At 40.5% G+C, this 26,828-nt stretch overlaps 1 protein-coding gene across 7 annotated transcripts in view; it reads left to right on the top strand.

The window, feature by feature from the left end:
- The first annotated feature begins 9,758 nt into the window (after window positions 1-9,758).
- The window catches only part of FAM110B (family with sequence similarity 110 member B), a 113,548-nt gene continuing 96,478 nt past the window's right edge, over window positions 9,759-26,828 (top strand). For 3 of the 7 annotated variants that reach the window (XM_068188326.1, XM_068188260.1, XM_068188287.1), the window contains exon 1: window positions 9,759-9,900. The gene's annotated coding sequence lies outside the window, so the exon portion shown is untranslated. Of the gene's footprint in view, window positions 9,901-10,267; window positions 10,613-26,828 lie in introns of those variants that run through there. The other 4 variants (XM_068188309.1, XM_068188269.1, XM_068188319.1 and 1 more) reach the window with 3 other exon arrangements.

Raw genomic sequence — 26,828 nt, 5'->3', positions numbered from 1 at the left:
TCTAAAGGCTAATAGTGTTCTGTCCATGTTTCTTTAATAGATTATGAATATTAAATACACCTGGTCAAAAATCAGGAAAATGCTTGAGTGGTAGTTGAAGTTTATTACTGAAAATGTGAACTGAGCACAAATTAAGTTGGAGGCATGCCTGAAAAAGGATGGTTTATGTTTTTGAACTCAGGTTGTGCTTTTTGTCTCTATTAAACATTGTAAAATTAGGAATTACGATTGCAAGTAACATTCCACCCATAGTTTGTGACAATATACCATTAAATATTGCACAGTGGTTCTCCTGCAGCTATGAATTGTATTAGGCCTCTTTTAATGCGGTATAAAACACAAGAATCCAATCTTTCTTCACATGCACCAATAGTTCCCATCACTTCATTTACATAAAATCTCCTTGTTGCTAGTGAAAAATAGCTGATGAGTAAAGTAGGATATATCCCAGTATATGGTACCTTTAATAAAACATCTGCCATTTGAACAACTGGGAATGACTTCAGGAGTAATCTCTCAAATTTTGTAAAAGAAAGACTAAGAAAAAAAAAATAATTTATTTAAAGAATAAATAACATTTTTTATGGACAAGTTTTTGTTGCAAATTATATTTTCAGATTCTGTAACATAACTATAATGCTACACAATATCTTTGCAGAGTGCAGTTTTCCTCACAAAATATCCCAATTTTTTACAGTTATTTTACACACCCTTTTAAAGATAAATTTAGAAGGCATTGCCATTTTTATAAACATCTACAACAGATCTGTTTATTGTGAAATAAACACCTGCATTGCTGCACTCAGCAATCAAGTAAGCAATATATAAATCCATTAGTTAATCTATTAAATAATAAGGTACTACACACCTAGCTTTGTGTAGTGATTTCCTGACAATTTACACACTTGACAATATCTTTTTGCAGAGGGCCTGTGAAATGAGGAAATAACAAATATTCCTTCAGTTCCTGGAACAGAAGCACAGAAAATTTGTTTTCAAAAATGGCATCTCTGTTCCCAGCTGTGGAAAAGCAAACATTTGGAGGCTGTTTAGCACCAGCGGCTGCTCTGGAAGTGGAGCTGAGTGTAGTCCCTACCCTGCCATACCCAGTCTTGGCTCCATCCCTTTTTAAAAGCTTAATGTATGGCTTTGCTTCTGCATCTAAGTCTTATAAACAGCCAAGTACAGAAAAGAGACAGTTGAGGCTCCATCTCCTTAATACAATATTAAAATCCTGTTGTTATTTTTTTACGTGGATATACAACGTGTCTCTTCCATGATTTATGCTATTTAAACATGCTGATTTGCCTACTTTTCCTGTCATTGTGTTCGGTAAATTGAAGAAGTGTGCTGACTGATGGGAAGTTTTATCTGACAACTCTTCTATGTTAAAATGCTGTTTGGGAGTGATAACGAGACCACCACTGCATGGGAGCTGATACTCTGCTTCAGCTATTGACCTGTTCTGGAAGTTCTGCATGTCTCTCTCGTCTGTTTTTCTCATGTAAAATATTTCCTTTTGGAAGATACTTCAATGACTTCAAAGACTTGCTCCCTGCTAGATTATACCTGCTCCTGTTTTAGAAGAAAATAATTGGCAGTGTTGAATAAAGAACTCAGGAAAAGCACATACCATCTTATATTGCCATTTCCAGTCTACAGATAATTATCAAAGAAAAGCAAAAAGTTGAATGAAAATACTGTTATGGGCTTCACTGGAGTCTCTGAAAGAGCCCCACAAGTTCATTCAACTGTCTTCCCTAAAATAAGTAATTTCTTTCTGAAAAACTGCATTATAATATTTGTTTTATGGTGTGATTTCATCACCACCCAAATTGCTTCTACACTACACATAGCCATTATCCTTCCTGATCCTGCAGTACATTTTAAATACCTTTACAGAATCTTTTTTTACTTGCAAACCAGTGTCTCACAATCAATGGGACTTCATTACATATCTGTTTTATAAAAACCACATTTGTTTAATAGGGTGCTGAAGTCATTATTGTCTGTGTATATGAATTCAGATTAGAGTTTATAAAAACTTTCTTCATTTTTCTGACCTGTTACACTGTGATTCCTTTCATCTTCCATTTTTTCTCTTCCTTTTTAGAAATTTTATATTAATTTTGATCCATTTGTATGTCTATATTCTCTCTTTTAATAATCCCACTCCTTTTAATCTTTATCAGCTTATTTCTGCTTGCTTTTTCTCCTTGTCATGGTTATTAATTTATCTCCTCTGTATTTGCACTCATTCCCTTTCCTTTTTTCAAGCTAACAAATGTAGACTGTATTTACAGACTGGATTTTTTAAAGAATAACATATCAAAGTCAGACTACAAATATTATTTATGCCTGATGTCAGTTATTCACTGCTTGTCACTTCCAATGTACACATCACCAAAGAGCCTCCACTGACACTCTGGCCCAAAGTATAAAACCTCTACCACTACATTTCAAAAAATAACAAATCTTTTCATGCCTGGGCTGTCAAAAGCTCTTGGAATAGCCAGCATAGACACAGTCAGTATCCCCATACACAATATAAGTATGATCAAATACCTACTAGCAGCAAGAGCTGATAACTCTGGGGGATGGCAAGCCCTTTCTGAGCAGCTCCAATGCAGCAACATGGATTGATTCTTTTTTTTTCTTTTTTCCCCCCAGTTTGCCCTTGCCAGGGTATTTGATGCATTCTTCAAAGCAGGGCCTGGGAGTAGCAGTGCTTGGGATGCAGCTGCAGCTCCACTGGAGGAACGCTGTAGGTGAGTGCCAGGGTGGCATTGCACATTTGGGGTTAGACAGTGTATAAGGCCATGTTGAGCTGCTTGTTGTGCTGCTTGCTGAAGCCATGAAAGAAAGAACAAACAAGACTTGAAAAGTGGGGTAGTTTCATGTTCTCAAGAACTGCTTTAAATAACCTCTCTCTGACATCACACCACAGAGGGACACTGATGCAACTCAACCTGTGCCCTGGTAGGACCCTACACCAGCTGAGGTGCAGAGGTAGGGAGAGAACTTTGCTGCCAGCTCTAAGCCAAAGGGGAAGTGAAACCTCTCATGCAACTTAAAACCATCAGTCTTCTGGACGCCTCTTGATGAAGACTAGGAAAAAAATGGGAAAGAGATGGATCAGGGAAGCAATTCTTGCAGCTGAAGTTCTTCAGAAAGAGTCATCTGTTCCTTCAAGCAGAGAGCTTTACTGAAGAGGAGAAAAAACATGCACATAACAGTAAAGGCATACATGGTTCCATGTGCTAACCTTATATTTCAGACTTCAGCTAAGATTTTTGTTTGTCACATTAGTGTGCTACTGTAATTGCAAAGTACTTCAGTACAAGCAGACTGCCCTCATACTTACAAAATTGTACAGATACAATAGATGCCATGAAATAAACATTTTCATTAATTTATCTTTCTTTTTATATATCATAGTTGTTTAAACAAAAAGTTATTAATTTCTACATATAACTCCATTCATGGTCATCTTTGAATATTCCTTCTTTTTTTCCTTAACTGTTCTCAAGATCCTTGAGCTAACTCCCTTTTCTGAGGAAAACAAGTAACTACATCTTTAAAAAAGGCTAAATCAAGCTTTCTTTCAAACACCACTTTCTGGATTAATGATTTACCAATCCAAACCCTGTTTAGTTCTTGAGAACTTGGTATGTTGTTTTTCCATTTTCCTGCTGCTATTCTGAGCCACTTCTGTACCTCACACAACACTTAAATAATGGAGAGACCCTGAAATCAGACCTTGCTGCTTTTTGGATTTATTCACACTCAAACATCCACACTGCAACTCATCTGGCTTGGACGATAGTCACACTCAGCAATTCTGACCCCTCTCAAATTTTCTAGCTCCTGGGATTTAAGGGAGAAAGCCATGCAACAGGCAGTGGCTCCTGGAATCTCTCTCTCCTAGTGTTTGCTGTGTGCTGTAAGATCTGCTAGATCTTTCTCATCTCCCCTGCTGATCCAGACTTCCCTGATAGCATCACTTAGCTTGATGAGCTGAAGAGAAGAAACGCCTGCCAGTGTTTGAGAGCTGTGCAACAGCCAGAGTGCTGCAGGCTGATGTGAGCACAGGAGTAGGGTGGGGGCTTTTTCCATGGATGAATTATGATCTGCAGTTTAGTGTCATCACATTTGCTGTTACTGATTCTCTTGTTAGTGCCATTCCCTAATGTGGTCGTGAGTGTGTTCCTTCATTCCTCTGGTACAATACTGAGAAATGTGATGCTCTGTGGTTTTAGTTCCTGTAATGAGAATAAGACAGTTCTCCTCACACACAAAATTTGTAATTATACAAGACTATATCGCATTACTGGCAAGTAATTAGAATTCTTTGTTGAAATGACATTACTTTATTACACATCATTTACATTAAATGTCAAAACTAGCATGATAGTTGCTTTCATACAAACAATAAGCCTACTTCTGTAAGTGAAAGCAACAAAATTACAGCAATTTTAGTATCAGTATTTTAATATATTATATATTAAAGTTTATGTGGTGTGGTCAGAGGTTTTTCCATATAAAAATCACAAAAAGGGAATACTCCATTTAAAAAATGTGACTATCAATTTTGTCCTCTATATTTATTATGCAGATTAAATAAAATTCAAAAAACATTAAATTTCAAAGAGTGGGGGGACGGGGGGTTGAACTTATACTATAAGTTTATATTTTGCTCTATATCTTTAGAGCACAGGGTACACATTATAACTAATTTACTCTCTTCCACCACTGAATAAGTGATGTTATCATATTGCATACAGTTAAACTGAGACAAGAAATTGAATTTCTTCTGGCCAGACAGTAAGTAAAAGGCCAGTGCTGGGATGAGGACACAGAACTCTTTGGAGCAGGCTGAATATCAGGATATCATATTTATTTCTCATTTACATGCTAGGTTTGAATATTTCTAAACTTAATAATAAGTAGGTTTTTCATCAGGGGTCTGTAGAAGACATTGGTGAAATCAAGCCACAGTTGGAAAGGTACCTACCTTTTCCTTGACAATATTATGATTTTGGTAACATATAAAACTGATTAGAGGGAAGCATTCCCTTGGCAGCACACTGAATATGCCACAAGACACATAACCAATGAGTGTAATTTGCAAATGTGTATGAAGAATCAGTCTTGACAGTTTTGTTTACAAAGGCAGGCAGCTATTTGCTGATAAGAGATATGACATGCTATTCATCTTGCTGCTACTAAGCCAAAGGGATTGCAACTATGATAACAAACTGTTAGATTTTATTGTTGGAATGCTTATGCAACGATAGTAATAAAGGGTGTTTAAAAGCATATCTCATTTGTTCTTGGGCAATCATATGGCATTTCTTATAATAATTTTCCTGGGACTCTTAAAAGGACAAGCTAATTAAAGAAAAGATATCTGTCTGGCTCAGCTTTAATGGGTCTGTGTTCTCTAAGTAGGTGTATGTAGGAAAAAGGAGCAGACGTGTCTTTATTTCTCTGCTTGCATGGGTTGAGGCAGGATGTCAAGTGACACAGTCATGGCCTCACATCTTTCAGTTCCTTCATTTTTTCTGGCATTACCTCCACACACCTTCCAAAACTGGAAAATAAACAGTCCTAAATAGAGGACAAGGGTAATGGCTTTAAACTGAAAGAGGGTAGGTTTAGATTAGATAAGGAAGAAAATCTTCACTATGAGGGTGATGAAACGCTGGAATAGGTTCCTATCCCTGAAAATTTTCAAAGCCAGGTTGGACTGGCTCTGAGCAACCCCGTCTACTGGAAGGTGTCCCTACTTATGGCAGTGGGGCTGGAACTGGATGACCTTATGGGTCTCTTTCAACATAAACCATCATATGATTCCAAGTAGTGCTGAGACCTTCAAGAAGCTGAGGAGGAGGTTTCTGGCTTGTTTCTTTCTCTTACTGAGCACCAGAAGAATGGGTCAGCATGACTAACACCTCTCCTTTGTTATCAGCCCCTTGCTTCAAACAATACTAAGAAAACACTTTTCCCAGCACTCCTAAATACCTGCACCATTTATAGCCTGAGTAACATGTTGCTCACATGTTTTCTTACAAAGCTTATGATCAAAGTAAAAAAACTCAAAATTTATATAATGCTATCCAGAGCAAATACAGCACTAGAGAACCCAGCGACGTTTTTGTGAAATATTGCTCACAGAGCTTTGTTGAATGTGTACATACAACTCAGTAGTGTGCAGACACAGGCTGATCCAGCTGTGATTGCTAAAGTACTGTTTTGTCTGGCCATCTCACTCCCACCTCAGCAGGCACAGCTGAGGTGATGGCTGGATAGTCTGAGCGAGCAGACTAGGTTGACCATCAGAGATCATGCACATGCTTCATAAATGGATTTAACCAATGCTGAGTACACTAAAATACTTGGTGAGGGATGTGAGGGGGTAGCTGCTGCAGGTTACAGCTTGTAACCTGTTGTTGTAACAAGTTGAGCTTGTGGCTGACCCCAGATCACACCTCCTGGTCAGTAAACTGGAGAGAATATTTACAATATTACACACCCTTACAGGGGTAGGGGCAGCTAGGAAGGCTGCACCACTCAGTACTTGAGTTGCTGTGGCTTATTCAGCCTAAGTGCTGCAGTAATTGAGGCAGCAGTCTGCATTTTTTAATGTATTTGAGCATTACACGTAAGTCTACATAAGGAAGACATATCAAAACCCCAAACTTTCCACAGCAGGGATTTTAGAGCTAACAAGTGGAAAATGACTGGCTTTGTTCTCAGTCATTCTTACAGTTACAGGTGACTTTGTGAATAGCATACACTGTGCCAAACTAGAACTGAAATCCTCTTTGAATGCAAGCAGGCCTTAGGTTTAGCAGCAGCTGTGAGATGGAGATTTACTGTTAATGGCAGATTCAAGTAGCGTGAACAATAACGAGGCTCTGTTTAAGGTGGACACAGCTTTTCTGCATTAGAACTGGACCTTGAGAACCTGTGTTAATTAACACGATTTTAAGTGCTGTCAGCTGTTTCTGAGTAAACCAATTGATTAGAGCAATAAGTGCTTTATTCTTGGTTTTACAAGAATATGGATTTAGGAAGAGAGTTATGATCAATAGGCGGGGTTTTAATTTTTTTTATCTCAAAACCTTTTGAAAGTTGTGAAATATTTTGATGGACTGAGAGGATTAATGCATTTTTTAATAATCTGTTGTTTAGAAAGCACAAAGAAGAAATCAGTCTGGAATGTGATAATTTTATGTTCATTTCCAGGGGTTCTTGACTTAGTTCCAGACAACACAATTTCTTATGGACAATTTTTACTCCTATTTAGCAGCCTTATTGAACAAATTTAATTGGGTACATGCATGTTTATAAAATTAGTTTCTTGTCTTAGATATGATTTATAAATCTGGGGTTGCAGTGTTTTTAAATACAAAGGTTTGTGTACGAGGATAATCATTTAATGCACCCTTAAACGTCATCTTAAGGCCAGGGTGCTGGTTTCATTAAAGGGATCTGGCACTTTTGATAAAGTCCATGGGTGTTCACAATGAGCTCAAGGCTGCAGCTTGCCTTGCAATGGGAGGACCTCTCACCACTGCTTCAATGGGTTGGTCATCTGTCTGAGGCTTCTGTCACTAGTCTTGACAGTGAGAGCAAAGATCATTTTTTAGTAGCTATATTAAAATGTGAAGCATTAATTGTATGATTCCATACTTCTTCCCAGAGGCAGCAGCTGCACAGTGTGGCATAATTTAATAAAGCTGTTCATCATCTGATGCCTGGGTGTGAAAAACTTACCAGGTAGTAGCGTAAGGAACAACTCCATAGTTCTTGTTTGTTTTGTCAGAAAGGGCACAACAGAACTGTTATACATGCACCTAGGCTTTAGCAAACGTCTGCATATACACCTGAAGTTAAAATATTGATAAGCCTCTGTTTTGACTAGGAATTGAGAAATTTCCTGGCCAGAACAGGTCATCTAATTTCACATTACAGTTGCATTTACTTACTCCTCCCCTTACTACGTACATCCAGCCTAAAGAATAAAGGGCACAATGTACATTCTGTAAAAGTTGGCCACAAGAGGTGGGATGCCTGTGGATTGGACATGTGACAAATGACTATGCCATTGTGTGGCAGAGGCTCCATTCAGCACACACTGCAAGGCTGATGGTTGGCTTCTGGCCCTAGTGCATAATGCAGCAAGCAGATCTCAACAGCACCTAGAATATTTCTTACACCTCTAGCACACTGGCTTCATTTAAGCCTGACTGATGTCTTAGGCAGGCTTCTTCATGCTTACTACACTGTTTTACATTTTCAGACTTTTTATCCCCAAGCACATAATTTTTAAATTTTAAGATAAAACAAAAAAATTATTCCCCCTACAACACAGCTACAGGAATAAATGTTCAAATTCACATACCTTTCATTCCCTTTTTCTGATGCAGCTATGCTAACACGTGCAGGAAGCAGAAGGTCCATGTGTGTAATGCAGAAGAGCTCACATGCCACAGGCTCCCCTCCTTCCTCACATACCTCATGGACCATGCAGAAAATTTCTAGCTAATTAGCTAGGGGAACTGATAAATTATCTGCTTCTTTAGAGCACGAAAGTGCAACATGGCCTAGTACTAAATCTGAGGAGCTAGCTTAACATCTAAAGCCCTATGCTATTCTGCCTCTCTCAGTTTGGGAAGCAGAACTCTGCATAGTGAGAGCTCCCAGGTGGGATCTTTTAACTGCTAGGGCTTAATGAACATTATGTGAAAAGGCCTTTTAAAAGAGGCTGCTTAGAGTTTACTCCTGGTTATAACAACCCTAGGGTAGTCCACTTTTGTTGCTGCCTTCTTAAGAGTCCACTTGTGGATATACAGTGACTGCTTATTCCACCTCTATGCAAATGACTAAAGTCGAGCTATCCTTCAGAGAAGGCCTCATAGAAGGGTATTTTTGTCAGTTTCTTCTAAGTCAGAGGGGAAATTCTCCCACTTCCACTGTTTTAACTGGCGTGACAGGACTGCATGTGTTGACCTCAGGCACCTGACCTGAATGTCTAAATCGGTAAGCTTGGAGAAGATTTATAGGATGAGCACTAAAATACAGTGAAAAAGAAAAAAAGAAAAAAAAAAAAGCTTTGAGAAGAGTACCTTAATTGGACATGTAGATCAATATGATTAGCTACGTTTGAAAGATCTGTGACCTACCACAGACAATGGGGCAAAGGTATATCTGAAATTCGTTTTTCAATGCTTCTTGGTTGCTGCCAAGCACAGAATACTAAGATACCAATCTTCGCGATGCCATCTACCCTGAGCAATAAAAAACCCACCCTTAATTTAAAGGAGTCACCAGTCAGTTCCTGGGGCATAAACAGGCAGCTGAAGCACCGCGCGTAGGCTGACTTTAGTGCTGGATGCCGAGCAGCGTTTGGCACAGGTGGAGGAGTTTTCATCACAGACCCAAATTAACTCCGGTGAAGCTGCTCCGCGTCTGCCAGCGCCGGAGGAACAATCTCCGTGTGGGAGAAGCGCCCAGCGCGCCGCCCGCCGCCCGCCCCTCCCGGCGCCGCTCGGCCGAACAAAGGCGGCAGCGGCGGGTCCCCTTTGTGCGGCGCGGGCCGGGCAAGGGGCGAGCCCAGTGCCCGCCCCGGGCTCCCCGCCCCACCGGCCCGACCCGGCACGGCTCGGCTCGGCAGCGCTTCGGGAGGAAGCGCCGGCTGCGCGGCGGGCGGGCGGCTGCCAGCGGCCCAGGCTCTCTCCGCCCCCGTCTCCTCCCCTCCGCCGCCGATCCTCCGCCCCCTCCGCCTTCTCCTCGCGGCGGCGGCGGTGGCTTTCTCGGCCCCGGCTCCTGGCGCTTCTCCGCGGCTTCGCCTCGCTCCTCTCCGGGGGCTCCCGCGCCGCGCTGGCCAGGACGGTAAGGGCGAGGCGCGGCGCCGGCTCGGGACCGAACGCGGCTCCGTCCCGCGGCTCCCCCGCTGGCTGGGGGCGGCCCCGGGAGCGGGGGCGGGCGGGACCCCGCACCGCCAGCCCCGGCGGGTGTCTGGCTCCGGGGCTGCAGCGGGGCTGGGGCGCTGCGCTGCCCCGGAGCCGGGCGGGGGGCTCGCCCCAGCCGGGGGCTGCAGCAGGAGCCGCCCAGCCCAGCCACGCTGCCGGGGGTCGGCGGGCGGGCGGCTCCCGGCGGGGACGGAGCGCAGCCCCGTGGGGTGGGTGCCGTGGGTGGTGCCCCACCGGCCGAGCTGGCTTCGCCCCCCGCCTCCGGGGCGGCGGCTCCGACCCTCAGCCCGCGAGCGGGTTCGCGGCGGAGCGGGTAGGGCGGTTTGGCTCGTCTGAAATGCCTCGCTAAATGGCAGGGGAAAGCATATGGCCCAGGAGAAAGCCGCTGGAAGCGATAGCTGTTGGACTCCTCCGAGTTATTTCCCCGAGTCGGTGCGTAGTGAGAACTTCCTCCCGGGATGCCCTTTCGGGGGGATGCAGGACTGAGCACATGGCTGCCTCCCCTGGGTCTGCCCCGCGTCTGTCACAGCACCGCCTGCCAAGGGGCCTGCCGGCGCCTGCTCTCCTTTCGGAGTGCTAATCTGACCTCAAGAAAACTTTAGCTGGGTGAGGGAAGGAGGCTGCTCCAGAAGGTAATTTACTTAAACGTGTTGGGTTTTTTCCCTGCTCATCTTCCTTCCCTCGCTCAGGCCAGGCATCTGTGAAAAGGAGGGAATGCAATGGGATTATCTGTGTCTAAGGGTCCAATACGTATGGCTGCTGATAGTGCAGAGAAAAAGGTTAAAACCTGCAAAGACTTGGCACTGGCAAATTAACATCTCCAGTGAATCGTAGTGCTAACTCTTTAAGGTTGTATTTTATGGTCCTTTGCATGTTGATTGTTCCTCGTGTTTAAAGTCTCTGGATACTTAAGGCTGAAACAATTATTTGTGCTTGCAATGACAATGTTGTTGCATTTTGTAAACATCAGGACAACTTTTATCTTTAATGCAGACCCTTTTATCACTCAGCTGTACTGAGCTGTACTAAATACTTGTACTGTTTGTATATCTGGTCCTGATTTGTTGGGTGGCTTTGCAAAGGTCATTTCAGTTCATCCAATAGAGGCATTTTTTTGTAAAATGCCTGTATTGATTTAATGTGGTACAGGGTCAGACTTGGCATTTATAAATTATTTCACATTTGTATTTGTGTGCTATAAGAGCCATGCTTATAAAGCAACTATTCCTTAGTTGTGCCTTAAAGCCCACTGGCAGATCTTGGTGTATGGTGTACAGGAGGTATGCAGCTTTATGGGCATCTGATGTTAAGTGTCCTACTTATTTAAAAATGTTGAGAGCTCTAAAAGGGTCAGTGTAATCCATACCACATGTGTGCTCAACTGACCTAGAATTAACAGGATAAAACACTTTTAAGCACTTCTGGAGTGAAAGGTAGGATGCTGTTTCCTTGTGCATGGCTGACAATGACTTGCTTTTTCAAGGTGTCCAGCGTCATGCTCCCCAGTTTGGAGGGTGGCAGAACACCCACCCTGCTGCTGGAAAGGCTTGGCTTAAACTGGTGAGACTGGTCATGAGAGCGGAAGGCACCAGCAGCCTGGAGGTGCTCCACAGGGAGATGAACATGATGGTGTTGGTGGCCAAGGGTGGTGGATGCAGAGACCGTCATCAATCCTTCATGGATGGTGGGCAGCCCTTGCTGTGGGGCTGTTGGAGCTGACAGAGCCGTGTGCCCTCTCAGGGCCCCCATTTCACGTGGGTTGGTAACTTAGCATGTCAGTTGATATTTCATGCTGCAGTACTGAGTTTCCCCTCTGGCTTTCAGGAGGCAGCAGGCAGGTGCCAGTGTGCTGCCCTGTAGGTGCAGGCATACCAGGAATGTGGTGGTGAGTGTGATTTACTGCCTCGATGGGACTGATAGCCTGTGCCAGCAAGTTCACTCTGCTGCACAGGCGGCCTAGGCTGCCTTCATGCCAGTGCATCCATGTTAAGCATTTTGTATCACAAACTAAAGTTAAGAGAGAAACCATGTTTTCCAGGTTCTCGTGGAGATCATTCACTGTCGCTTTGCTAGAGAGGCTCTTTCTGTGTTGTGTTGTAGCAGTTGGCCACCTGCACCCTCCTTATCTGCCCCTCTTAGGCTTGTGGTGACCATGCTGAAGATCCAGTTGTTGCTGCACTTAATGTAGGTACAGTCTTCCACTGGATGTGAGATGGTTTTCTGTTAAAGGTTCATGCTTCTGTTTCAAAATCTGGAGGTCTGAGGTTGATTTACTGAGGCAAACCTGAATCAAACTGTAGGACGCAACTTTGCAAACATGTTTTGATTGCTCAGAGCTACAGAGCTCATTTTGGATAGTGTGCTAGTGTGTAAAGGGAAGGTGTTTCTCAAAAGGGCTTTTGTAAGTATGTTTCCCAGTGCTGACTACTTAAGTTAGAAGTCACTACACTGAATTTTCATAGGGTAGATTTTGGCCATTAATTGTAGTGGAATGCAGAGTAAATGAAGGCTTATGTTTACAGTCTGCCAAGAAGTAGAGGGTGTATCTTTAAATTTTGGAACATCTCTGGTCTCTCACTGGATGACAGTATGTCTTGTTTTCTGCTGCTAGATTATGGCTCCCTTCCATTAGGCCTTAAGCACATGTATTGATCAGCTACAAGTTAATAACTTTGAATCAAACTGAAGGGTAAAGTATATGTCAGCTACAAAGTGTTTTTATTTCAAGGAAGCTTTATTTTAGTAGGGCAAGTTCTGAGAAGTTAGAAGAACTAGTTTGTGTTGCCCATGGAGCTAAAGGCCTGTAGGAGCTGGAGGTAAAAAAAAAAAAAAGCTTGGAGTGTCTTAAGTGTAAGGTACAATAGCTGCTTGGAAACTGCATTTTAAGGAGAAGGAAAAGCTTGCCAAGTTGGGCTGTAGACCTCACTGTGAGAATAAGATACTGCAAGTCACCAGAAAACCTAAAAGGAATGAAGTAAAGGAGAGGATTGATTGTTGGAGGGCAGAAACTGCAGGGATAGCATATGAAGTGCCAAAAGCTAGAGGATGAAGAAATTTAAGATGAAGAGAGGGGAAAAAAAAGAAAAAGAGCAGAAGAGAAATTGGCTATGATGTTGTGAGGACCAGGCTGTATGAAAAATGCTTGATGCCTCTAAAATTAGCACTTCTTGTTTTAGTTGTTTAGTTTTAGATATGCATGAGGATTTGAATATAGGAGAAAGATAGGGTGCCAAATGAAATGACTGCAATAAATGTATTATGTCTGCTCCCAGTTAAACTAAGTCTAAGGGTCTCTGCTTTTGGGATCTGAAAGAGCTGATGCAGGGCACTCTAGCCAGGTTAAAAAATAGGATTGGGTGCTGTCGGTTATGCTGAAGGTAGCAGTTGTGATAGCAAAAGATGTATAGTTCCATTTATTTTAAAAGCAGAAGAGAAGAATATCTTCACACCTATTCACAATAGAATTCAAGGATTTGGAATAAATTTGGAATGGAAAAAGTAATGAAGTATACAAAGCTAAGTGGAAAACAGGATAAATAGCATCATGTATTTGCCACAATTAGGTAGGTCATGGGAGACTAAAGTCATATAGCTGGTTAAATACTGAATGTCCTAGACAGTAGGAGCAGAAGTCTTCAGTTCCATGTATATACACCAAAAATAACTAAATTGGAAGTGTGAAGCTTAGCTAAAGGTGTCTCCTGAAGGAGAAATTATGAATTTGCCTGCCTGAACACAGGAATTATTCATGCCCTGCACCAGTATTAGGGGGGAGCTGGTCTCTTTACTACACCATACTTGCTGGAATAACTATATGAGAAGGACGATTGCTGATGAGGCCAAGCTGGGAAACGTAGTCAGCACCGAGGTGGGTTGGATTATTGGACAGGAAGACTTGAATGTCTGTGATGACTGAAACAATAGGAATTTCCGGAAGTTGAGTAGCTCTAAAAGCAAAGTTATCTATTGAGTGGTTATTAACAACACATCTGCTATCAGCTATCAACCTTAAAACAGGTTTGGAGGAAAAGACCTGATTGCCATAGACAAACAGGGATGACTCTTATTTGATAGTGACCATGAAATGGGAGCAAACATGATGCTCAGGAAGAGCTCTTCAGTGAATAATACAAGTTATTAGGCAAGGCATTAGAGTGACTTTGTGTCAAATACTGTACATAGTTCTGGGCACTTATGTATAGAAAATATTAAATCCTAGTGGAACATGTAGATGGACATCCAAGCTACAAAGGTCATGTAGTGTGAACAGTCTGGAGTTAGATGAGAGATCAAAACTTAAACTATTCTGGCTGTTCTATCTTAGTTATGGCAGAGAAGGGAGATAGCAGCTGCTTAGACATTCCCTGGGGCTAATTCTTAGAGGAGAGGAAGGGTCATAAACTGAAGATTCATCTGTGATTTCGGGTTAAAAACTTGGTGTACAGGAGGGTAATTTAATGGATGAGTACAAGAATAATGCACATGGGGAATTTGAAAGGAGTTTCCTTACTGTCAGATTTTGGATGCCTTCCTAGCTGTAAGTATCCTGAGTCCCAGCTAAGTATCGAAGCTTGCATGTAACTGTTGAGGAATGGAGCAGTTCAGGTAACTGAAGCTGCTATTTTTTGTGCTTTGGTGTTCACTGTTAATCAACAGAAATAGAAGTCACTTCAGTAAAGGAGGTGTGATGAGCAGAAGCACTTATTTTTGTGGAGCATGTGTTGTCTAGTCACATGATGGTAGATGGAATTTATAGCAAGTAAAAACACTTATCTATGACATTAGTAGCTATTTTGTTCTCTTTTTAGTGCATAATGGAGTGGAATTAAGCTTAACTCATAAAATATTTAGGATAACCACAAATTAATATGTGTGGGACAGAAAATGCATAAATGGACATGCAGGCTGGAGGTCAGGTTGACTGACTTGCGCCCATAAATAAATAAAAGGGTTCTCCTGTCAAATGAGTGCCTGTCTTTATCCTCTGCCTGATTTCATACTCTCTGGTCTTAGGAGTGTTTCATGGCTCTGGCTGCATCCTCTTGTTGGGGGCTGTGCTCCTGGGAGTAGGAGGCTACCTGGGGAGAGATTTGGGCAGAGCCTTGTGGGGTAGATGAAGTGCAGAGCTGTTGGAAGCCCATGGTAGGGGCTCCCAGCTGGGGGGACGTGTGCTTGTCTTTGGCTTTGTTTTGTGGTACCTGACCCAGGTGTTGGTGCTGAGCTATGCAAAGCCCAGTGCAACATAACCACTTTTGAGGTGAGGAAATTGAGGTATGAGGTGTGCCAGTTGAGATACTTTCTCTAGTGACAGTGTTGAAGACTTGACTGGTACACAGTGAAGAGACATGTGCCCCATTGAAAGTGTAAAGGTGGCATGTGTGGTTTGAAGGCTATGCCATGCTGAGTTTGTTTGATCTTTGCCATAGTGTCAGTCTCTCTCTGTTTATAAACTGTCCTGTGGCTGGTCTGTGTATGCCCACTGAAACTTCTGGAAGTTTTGAGATGACTTCGGAAAGAAAAAAGAATATGTCACCTGTGTGAATGTATTCTGAGAAGAACCATTGAAAAAATAAGGTGCTTTGAGTGTGTTTGTACATCAAAGCAAGATGAATATTTTGATATTGCTTTATGACTATCTGTTTTGAATTTATAAGGCAGGTGTCTTATTCCTTAGAAATAATCCAGTTGCAAACTCCCTTACAGTGTAGTTTATTAAAGATCTGAACTATTGAATTTTAGGTGTTTGCTCTAAATGCCTGTGTATTTTCTGCTTTAAAGAGGAGCTATGTAATGAACTTAATGTGTCAGCATCCCCCATAGGAAGTAATTGTGAAGGGATTGTGTTGAGCCATCAAAAGAATAATTAAACAATCCTAGGGAAAATTGAATGTATTGTCCTGGTAGCTTTTAGTGTGCATTATTAGGCTGTTTACTTACTGCTATTTTTCATTTACTGCTATTGCCCTATTATACAAGTGTTGGGTGTAAAGTTAAAAAAGATGGGACTAGGGCTGTGGTGGGCATTATAACATCTTTCACTTGACAGCCTTCAAGTCTCAAATATTAATGGATGTGGTGGAAAAGTTATTTCATGTTTACAAGGGAGAGATTCAACCTAAATTCAAACAGTCTAGCAAATCAAAGAGCAGAGCACTTGTCTCTTGATGCTTTGCTGTGTTCTTTAAAAACAAAAATCACTCAAATAATTTCCTGTTACAATTTGAGGTCTTGGAAAAATCTGCATTAAGAAATGGGAGGAAATGTTTAAGACTTCATTGGACAGGGAAGATAATGATAGAGTAGAGTATTGTCTGAATTGTTTTCTTCATCCAGTGCCTCTCCGCAGTACTAGACAAGTCTGTTTTAAGTAACTACCCAAATTCATGAGTGGACCCAGACCTTTGGATTTCTGATGACCTTTGTATGTTGTCTCTCTCTATTTGACAAGTTAATCTGTGCATGCTACTACTTGGGAGGTCAGGCAACCACGAGGAAACTGTTTCTCATGTATACATATGTATATATAGACATATGCAGTTTAAATTAGGCTGGAGGAGAATCATTTAAGTAATGCTTGGATAGAACACTTTTGGGATGATGGTGATGATGATAATATGCATTTTATTTGTACTTTATTTCATATATATAAAACTTAATGTTGCTGTGTTTGTCAATCTGCTATTTGTCTTCCTGTCTAATTCCAGTGGGTTTAGACCATTTTTAAAATCTTACTTAAGAACCTTTTGTCACTTTTCATGCAGCCACGTACTTAAAGATTATATTTTGAAAAATACATATTTATTACTAACATTTGTAAATTGCTTATGTAAGTACAAGTAAGTAAAGTAATACATTCCATGTGCATGTTGTATTTAATTGCAAGATTCTTATTATCTCTGTTGTTTTGCCTTTCTGAGCTGCAATATTACTGAATTTTATTACTGTTGGGTTGTCCCAGTGTGTTAGTTTGGGTGTTCAATGATAATTGCAGTGAGTGTCAATCCTGAATGAATTTAAATGGTAGGCAGTGTGACTGGAACTTCATGGTTTGCTTTTACTCCATTTGGATAGATGTTATTTTGTCACTGAAGATCACTTGTGATTGTCATTCTACATAGTAAAACTTGGTACAATATATAGGGACTTACTGATAATCAGTTAATTTTATTAATTAGTATCTGCTAATCAGAAACTAGAATCACGGTTCCATAATGTGTGATATCTATAGTGTGTTTGTACAAATGCTTGGGGAGCATTGCAGATGGGAAGGCCTGCTTATTCAGATTTCCTGCAAGGCCTCCATACATGCTTTACTGAAGGATTTCAGGTGTTCTAGTTAATTGTCTTTATTTATTGCTGCTGTCTCCATCTTGCACTGTTTTCTGTACAAGTTTGGGGTTTATTCCTGTTGTAATATTGGATCCTATTTCCTGCAAATGAAATTAAGCTTCAGAACCTCTGCCTGAAGCGAATCCCCCAAATCTTTGTGAATTTAAAACCTCAGATTTTAGGTCTTTCCCCCTTGTGCCCCTTTTTTTCTCTTTGATAGACTGTGAGGAAAAAGAGACACTGACTAATGAAACACACCCTATAGGAGTGCACAATGTTCTCTTTATTTGAAGAGAAATACTGTTTTCTTCTGATCTTTGCTGTAGTAATTTGAGGTGTTCACTTGTGACTAAAATAAATTTATTTATTTAAAAAATAAATTTTGATTTTTTTCTGATGGCCTGTTTATTATAGCAAGTTTATGCTATCACACAAATTTCTTTTAGGACTGAGAACTTTTTTTTTTCTGTGTTTGATTGAAAGATGATCAGTATCATTTCTCTCTTCCTTCCCCCTCAATCTCCCTTAAACCAAAACAAACCCTTCAGTCCTTAAACAAAAGTGTCTTTGTTTTTACATTTGTTTTATGAAATTGCTTGAATCCTTTGGGAAAAGCTTTCCTCTCACAGGAAGAGAGGGGAAAAACCCCCCACCCTTCTAAAACCAAAACCAGCAAGCCTGCTACCAGACATTACTTTGTTTTCCTATCTGAATAGTAGCAGATTGCATTAAAAAAAGCAATTTCTCATCTTAATGAATTAAAAGTGCAATTGCAGAAAGCACACAAATAGACAAATGGTTTTCACTCAGCAAATGTGAAATTTGATGGTATTCAGGGTAATAATTTGCTGCACGCCCTTCTGGGAGCTTCTTTGCATTGGGAAGTGGAATTTTAAATGGATATTTTGTAGTTCTGAGAGGTGGGACCACCAACTGTTCTTTGGCCTTTCTGATTTTATTTTTGTTTTTGATACTATTTATTCCTAAAAGTCTGTTGGTTGTGCACCTTTGTGATGTTCTGGTGCTATGGCCCCAGCTGTGAAGCCATCCATCCTGGCATACTAGGCAGTTGTGTGAAACACCATCTCCTGACCTAGGAACCTGGAAACTGGCAGCAAACATGAGTTAAATGAGAGATTGGATCAGGAAGACAAAGAATTGTGTGAACAGAAGTGCTGATGAGCTAGAACAAGATTATCAAGATTATTGCAGCAGACTTTCTCCCAAATGTAATAAAAATGCAAAATTGAATCAGTGGCCTACTATTCTTGATCACCTGCATTATTATGCAGGCTGGAGAGATCAAGGATGTTTCAAGAAAAATTTTCTGAGTAAGTGCTGAATGTGAATGAAAAAAATAAGGAGGGGAGGCCTCCCTTAACACCAGGTGGTAAGGGCTTATCTGGTGAAGAGTGAGAAATCAGACACTGGGCTAAAATAATTGATACAGGACTGTCCTAGAGGACCACTTTGTAAGCATTATAAGGAGAATTAGAAGTGTGGTGGCCTCCCTGGGTTCCAATGGCACTTCACATCTTAAGCAGCTCTTGAATTTTGCTTGACATTCCCTCTGTTGGTGCCCTGCATTGCTACTGTCCTGCTTCTGTCTCCGAAGCCCATGCTATGTCAACTTTATAACTCATGCTGGGCTTCCATGTGTGTGCAGCTGTGAAACAGCTGTGTCCTCGTGACTGGCTTATCCGTAGTGTCCTGGTGAAACCTCCATGCAATTTCCTGGGTTTACTTTTTATATCCTAACCTTGCAGGTACACCTGATTTTGCTTCCCGTGTCTGGGAAGAGAACTGTGTGCTCTGCAGTCCCTTCTGGAGTAGCATCCATACCTCTCATAAACAGGCATGTGCACAGATGATTATATGGATGTTCATCTTATATCTGGAACATTTTAAAGTGCTCTTCATGAAGACTAGACCAGAGAATTATAGGCTTTGGGGAGATAGAAGCTGAATTAACTTGTACTTTGCTGGCTAAGCTGCATTAATGTTTTCATTACTTGCCCTAAAATGCAGTGGGCAAAAGCTGTAGGGAGAGGCCCTGTACCCCATCTATGCTGAATTTAATAAAATATAGGATTTCCCCTTCTAAACTTTCATTATCCAAGAATCTCTATATGCATATCAAATGATGCTATTTAGATTGTTGCAATCAACTCATTTGATTTCCATATTACTTCTGCGTGACTGTTACTGAAAAGACTTTTTTTTTTACAAGGTACCTTGCCCCAGTATGAAATCAGATCCTCACACTCTACCTCCTACGTCTATATTACTAAATTGTGTGGGCTGTGCTACTGAGCCAGAGAGCAGAGAGGAATATTTGCCTCCTGTGCTGTTGTTGTGGTCAAGGCTAATCAAATGCACTAGTGAAGGCTTGCTTTACTGATGGTATTATATATTCTGCTCAGAGGGGATCAGCACAGATGCTGACTAGAAGAGCTGCCCACCTGACAGATCCATGCTCACTCTCACGGTACCCTTTGTTCTAGTTTGTTGTGTGCCCAGAACACTTTCCCTGAAACCGCTGCTCCCTGTAGGTGCTGCAGCTGAGCTGGGACAACAGGGTGCAGGCTGGAAGGACAAAGAGCCCTTCCAGCTATCCAAAAAGCCCTCGCAGTGGACATGGTTAGTATTGCAGTTCTGCAGGCCAGAGGCTGTCTGGTGTTGTTGCAGGTTCAAGCCTGAAGGAATTGCTGATTGAGTTGGATATGAAGGCAAGGAGGCAGCTTGTATTATGGTAGTTGGGATACAGACACTGTCTGATGGGAAGCTGCCTGCTGTGAGGTTCCAGTCCTTCTCCTATGTTTTTCCCATGTCTCAAACTTTTGCTAATTTAGAACTGAACTTCTAATGAGAAGCAAAAAAACCTGTTCCTTAATCAGTGTGATTTGCTTTCATGGAATGCTTCATTCAACTTAGTGCAAATTGTGAAAGCCATGTTTTTATATTTGAAAATTATATCAGCTGCTCTTGACATTGAACCAGGCAGAAGAGTGCTAACAATCCCCATGAAGTCTGGCTTCAATGAAGTGTAATTTAGTACCATAACATACTGAGCTGAAAGAAGCAATAAAATAGTCCTCCATGTAGTCCTTTCTGTATTACAGTTCTGGTGTTGCAACTGTGGATTTCCCATAGTTTCCTTAATACCTTTCTTTTCTTGTTAGGCAATATAGAAAATACCAAACCCCTAAAATTCACTGTAAGTGTTATTAGAATAACTGATATGTTGTATTGGAGATAATGGCCTCTTGTTCTTCTGTAGAACAGTCACATGGGCACAAATTCTTTTTTTCTTTCTTTCTTTGAAGTTGTTTTGCAGAGTTATGCAAAAATGCAGAGATTTTTCCTAGGCTGGGATTTTTCTCAAGTCAATGTCAGAACTCACTTTTTCATAATCACAAAGATTGCGGTCTCTGACAACAAGATAAACAGAACTGAGGTGAAGTATATCTTGTTCACCAAGTTGATCAGCTCTTAGAATTTTTTCCATGATCAACTAACTCATTGACATGGAAATTAATAAAAGTGTAAATGAGAATGTCAGAAACTCTGTAGTCACTGCCATATAAGCTTCACTGGCACCTTTAGTGAGTGTTCTTCAAGGGTGAAGAAGAGGCAGAGTTTGGATATGGAGGAGGGAATTACAGTGCTAGAATATGGCCAAGTTAATTGTGGCTTCTGTGCTTTGTACCTCTGAAGGCTTCTGACAGTGGAAGGAGTGGGTCACTGGGTTGTTGCCCAGTTTCTCTTGGTTTTTTTTTTTTGTTTTGTTTTGTTTTTTTGGTTTTTTTTTTTTTATATTGTGATATCTCTGATCACAAATTCACAGACTTTGGGAACTTAAAGTATAGGAGAACTTTCCTTGATGTGAAGTTACAGAACATACCTGTTGATGTGTTCTGAATTACATGATGGTTTTTGTTTTAACCAATGCTTTTCTGACTGGGAAGGAAGGGGATATGTTCTTCATGAAAAGAGATGTATTCTACATGGAAACCATGTACAAAGTTTTCAGATGATTTTAAAGCACGTTTCTAGACAGATCAGAGTTATCTTGATTTATATATTTGGTCTTCAGCCTGACTATGTACAAAATGTAAAGTGAAATAAAATTAAGATGTCTGCTTTATTATGTTGTCTACTCATAAAATACATCTAAGTGTTCACGAGGGAAAATTTTCTTGGGGAAATGATTCAAATGAAGTACTGCCTTGCCATCTCTGTTACTTTTCTGTTAAATTTTTTTAGTTGTTTTTTTTTTTCATTCTAACAGTGCCTAGGATGTGTATTTGAGTTAATCATTAATGCTTCATTTTTGATGTGTGTAGTACTTTTAGCTGTATGCTAATGTATGTAGATGAACAGGCCAGGACTTGACCTATATAATACAAGTGCCTTAATTTACTCCTATGTACATTCCAGAGTGTGGGTATTTAAATAAAAAGGGAAAAGAAAAAATGAGCTGGTGCCTGGTACAGTAATTCTAGCTGGAGACTGATACTTATGATAGGAGGGCAGTTATCAAAATAGCTACTCTCTGATGCTGTTTTTTCCCATTCCTGCTGTAACGGCAGCTCATGGAGACACATCTGCAGCCAGGCCGAGGCCAAGGGCCTGCTTGGGCAGAGTCATTCCTCAATCCTCTTGATTGCAAGATGATTGATTGCATCAATCCTCTTGGCAAGATGCATATGTTGGGCTTGTCCCGGCAGCAGGTGTACCTTGCAGTTGTGCTTCCTGGTGATCTTGGGAAGAGACAGCCCCTGGAAAGCACAGAGCCTCCCTGGTGTGCCCCAAGTTCAGGCTTCCTGCAGGAGCCCAGAGGACATGGCCTGGCCTGCCTCTCCCTTGGATTAGGGCATGGCTGGCCTCTGGGTTGGACCATAGGATCGACCTGGCCATCCCTCCTGAATCCTTTGGTGTCTCTAGTTCTGTGACAGGCATTAGCAGAATGACAGATGATTCCTTGGATGCTGTGCTAGGAGTTCAGCCATGCAGAGCGCTCGCAGGTTATAGTTGAGATTTTGCATCTTAGATAGAGAGAAATAACAAATCCTTTGCATTAAACAGGATGAGAATACACAAAAGAACATTTCCAGGAAAGCATGCATGCATGAGATGGGGAAAAGGAGTTGACCTGGTTTCTGATTTGCGCCATTAACTGTGGGATCTGCAACATTCCTCAGCAGTCAAGAAACATTATGTGGATGTCTGCAGGTAATCTTGAGTCATCCTGGAGACAGAAGACTGAATCCTCCTCTCGATCCCTTGGTATTCTTTCTGTAACATGATGGTGTCCACATGTGTCCACACACAAATAATATTCTTTGTTTAAAAGTCTGAAATGTTTCTGTAGGGACCTGATCTAATCTTCTAAATGAGCTTTCCATTTCTGCAGCTGTTTTGGACTGAATCTGCATAAACAGTTCCAGTACATGGTCTGCATCCAAAGGAGAAGCGTTGCTCCTCTGAGGACTGTTAGCTATGGTAGGAACATAGTCTTTAGCAGGAGGGCTAGGCTCAAACTCTTGCCCTGCCCTGTGCTTTGAGAGGTTGTCCATGAATGCTGAGCTGCAGCATTGCTCCCCCACATCTTCTGAAGGGTGCTGGACAGACTGGTGACAAGGCAGACTGAGGTGGGCACCCAGTGAAATGTATTCCCCAGGTCCCTCTCCCAGGTTCTCTCCTAAAATATCTGAAATGCTCTTACTTTTATCTTCCTATCAGTCCTCTTAGTTGTATTGTCTGGAAATAGTTACTTTCTTGTAGAAGTTCTTGCTGGTGGTATTAAGATAGCTTGGCAGCATCTATGAGAAAACAGTTATATGGGGAAGAGGTTGTTTTGAGATTTTTGTCTTAACTGGAAAAGTACCAAAATCTGGGAAGTGAAAAATATATGTTTTTTTCCCCCTGAAATTTCACACCACTTTTCAAAATAAATTCTGCCTTTAAGTGGGTGAGTCCTTGATTAAAAGTAGTGATTCCCAAATGTTCATATTTGAGCCAAGAATAAAATCTCTTTTTATGCAATCTCTTCAGAGCCTGCCTTTGAGAAAGAAAGAGAGAATTTAGTCTTCTTTTGGAGACTTTTCTTTATAGAACATAATAAGTTTGCTTTTCAAAGGAAAAACTGAGAATTGCAGTGAAGGGGCTCTGTAGTATCTTGGCTTGATTTTATGCAGGATAAAGCTGTTTAGTATTTAATACAGTAAACTGTTTAAAAGGATAAGTTATATAATTACCATGAATTTTTAAATAATGATTAGTATTAGTACTTGATTGTCAGTCAAGGCTGTGGCTTTGTAAGTAGGAAAATGGTTGCAGATATAGTCAGAGCTTTTTAAGATTTTTTTTCCCTTTTTGTTTATCCTTATTTGCATATCTTAATTATGTAAACATAACTATTTACAGTTTGAAGCTGAAATGCTATTTTATTTCTCCAAGTATCGGCTTTAGTGTCAGCTCAGTGACTTCCAGTTTTTAGGAGCTTGTTAACTTGCCTCTGACAGTTTCTTCATAGTCAGATATGGCAGCTGATGTCTCAGAGCTTTAAAATAATAACGAGTGCCATAAAATTCTTTGTTTACTTAGTGATGTGATCCTGTAGCTTGATTTCAAATGAGCAAGCATCCATATGGTGTGCAGGAATAAGTAAGTTGTCCCTTGCTGTGTGATACCTGTTGCTGGACTGCAGCTGACTCTTCAGGCAATAGAAGAACCTAGTGGTAGAGTATGAAATGGTATGAAACCAATCCTGATAGCAATCAGCTTGTCATATATGCTTGAGGGAAAGGGTCAGAAAGTAGCCTGCAAGCATTTCCACTTCACAGTGTTGAATTGTGGTTTTATTATTGTCAGTAATTGGCTAATAATAGGGTAGGAATTGAACCCAGTTAATGAGTAAAGTTCACCAAATTCAGTTCTACTCCAAGAGAAACAGCACCAAATGTAAACAAAATGTCTCTTGCTCTGTCACTTTTTATTGTACTCCATGCAGAACTTACAATCACAGGATTTAGAAACTCCCCACCATGCACTTTTTAGTAGTGACTCAATCTTTTCCGTGATACAAAATGGATCTGTGGACGTGAGAATCTTCATTTAGCTCCCAGGTGCACCAAAGAGCTCCCAGATAGCAAGAATTCCTGAGGTGCCAAGCCCAGCCAGAAGTTTCTTCCTGCAGCACCTAATGTAGTAGTACAAAAAAAGTTGTGTGGGGCAAAAGGAAATGATATTTAAAGATTAACCTTGTTCTTTTACTAGTTATTTTGCAGCACCAGATAAACGATATTATTTAATCGTTAGGGGAATTCCATTCTGTTTGAAGGATTCTTCCTCTGCTCCTCAGTTTGTTGAGGCCTTTACCAAGTCAATGGACTTCATCAGTTAATACAGGAGTTTACATAAAGGTTCACAGAGTAGTAGTGTGGTATGGTTGTCGATTTGAACTGTTTAATATGTTCACAGCAAGGGGGGTTTTGGTTTTGGGGTTTTTTTTGCCTTTTCTTGAGCTTTTTCCTACTGTCAAGTCAATCCCCAGGAATGATGGGTTGTGCATGTGTCACATCCAGGGTATCATTCTGGCAAAATCACTGACAAGCTGACATGCATGGTTATTGTTTGTTTTTTGGAGAAGGCAGATACTCCACTTCCTAAGCCAAAGAGAAACTTTTCTCAGAGAAAACTTGATCTCTTTGTTAGTACTTTTAAATCCTGCCTGTGTATTGCAGGTGCATGCCCAGACCACATGCTGCCTGGTGACTGCTACTTCTATGAACAGAAGAATTAGAATAAAATTTCAGCCTTAATCCTGGGTTTCCTGCACTGATTCACTTTACAGTCTTATTCCTGTTTAGTTGCCTGTGTGTTAAAAAACATGTTTTTATTTATACTTGCTGTCACAAAAAAAAAAAAAAAAACACTCGTACTGTGGTATTTTGGTTTTTATTGTTGATGAACTGTGTAAAGATTTATGCCTTCCCTCAGACTCTTCACTAGGTAGTAATTAGCCATGTGCTATGCAAATTCATGCAGAAAACAAATTGGTTATGTGTTAATTAAAACTAAATGACAGCAATTTTATATTTAGGTTATTTTAAAGTGCCTAAATTATTTTAGATTTGAAGTCTTAAGTGTTTTTCAATGCATTTCTTAGTCCCCTCTTTGTTACTTTCAAACTCTGTAGTAAATATATATGGTTTCTTATGTACAGAATTATATGCTATAATTAAAAAAAAAAAAAAAAACAAAAAAAAACAAATCAGTATTTGTCTTCTTCAGGGCTTGAACTGACCTACAGAATTTTGTGAAATGTAAAAAATAATTGCTCACTTTTTTAGTAGTCTTGCTTTTTGTACTTACATGATCTTTGCAGTTTTACATGTGGTGTGCAGAAATTGAACTGCATCTAAGATTTAATATTGCCCAGGACAAGATCTTGCAACTAAATTTGTTCGGCCATATGTTTAATTGACAAGAAGTTGGTAAAAGACTCTTTTCTCTTTATGCAGTCTTTTGTTTATCCTTGAAAGTTTTGTGTTTAGGGAGCTATTTAAATCCTCTGCCTTTATAAGTTAAATTAATAGCAAGAATGCAAGATGGTTTAAGCAACAGGAAAATTAATTTCTTGGTGTTTCAACAGATTTAAAAGAAATATTCTTAATTGTGTAGTAATGGCATAGGATGGGTTTTTGATTAAAGAAAATATACTAGAAGCATATGTTTGTGGTGGGTTAATTTTTTTTCAGGTTTTCATGTCTTAATTTCAGTTTCTTTACCGGTTTATTGCAAAACTGGGCTTCATGCTTTGGTGAGTCCTCTGAGGGTTGTGTAAAAGTCTAAAGTCAAAATTTTAGGGGTTTCAAAACCAATAAGTCAATAAGATGTTTGACATAGAGTTGGAGTTAATTTATATTTGAGTGCTACAAAAGTATAAATCCATGGCTAAGGTGTACAGGAAAATGTATGGAGGTAAATGAAGTTGCAGGGGGCCACTGGGGATAATTTCAGATGTTGACAATTTCACTGATGTGTTTCTGTGAAATCATTGCCAGTGTTCCCTCATTCTCAAGACTCAAAAAGATGCTTCAGTGAAAATTAAGCCTGTTTGGAGGAAGTGCTGATTAGCTCTTGTGTCCCATATGACAGTCAGGAGCTTGCTCACCCTGCATGGGAAGGGAAGGGAGGACAGGGAATTGTTCCATCTCTGATCCATATATTTGTAATCTCCTGCTGTTATTTTTTCAGAGGCCTAAAAATATATTGGATTCTGCTTCAGAAAGAAGATTGAATACATGTTATTATAGGAACACTGTTTTAGGTAGTTTAGGCAAGAAAGCAGCTGTTGTGTAAAAATGTCTATATTAGAGTCTTCCTTTGAGAAAAATAAATTTGTTTTCTATACAATTGAGTGCTGTTGGTTTGGTATTTTTTTTCAATTCTTAATAGAAGCTCAGCAGTAAGCCTTGACCACAGAATAAATTCTTTATCCTGTGTGATTTG

The sequence above is a fragment of the Anomalospiza imberbis genome, chromosome 1 (genome assembly GCF_031753505.1).
Source record: "Anomalospiza imberbis isolate Cuckoo-Finch-1a 21T00152 chromosome 1, ASM3175350v1, whole genome shotgun sequence".
Taxonomy (NCBI): Eukaryota; Metazoa; Chordata; class Aves; order Passeriformes; family Viduidae; genus Anomalospiza; species Anomalospiza imberbis.
The sequence above is the reverse complement of the archived record's forward strand: the minus strand, read 5'-3'. Positions and strand labels throughout refer to the sequence as shown.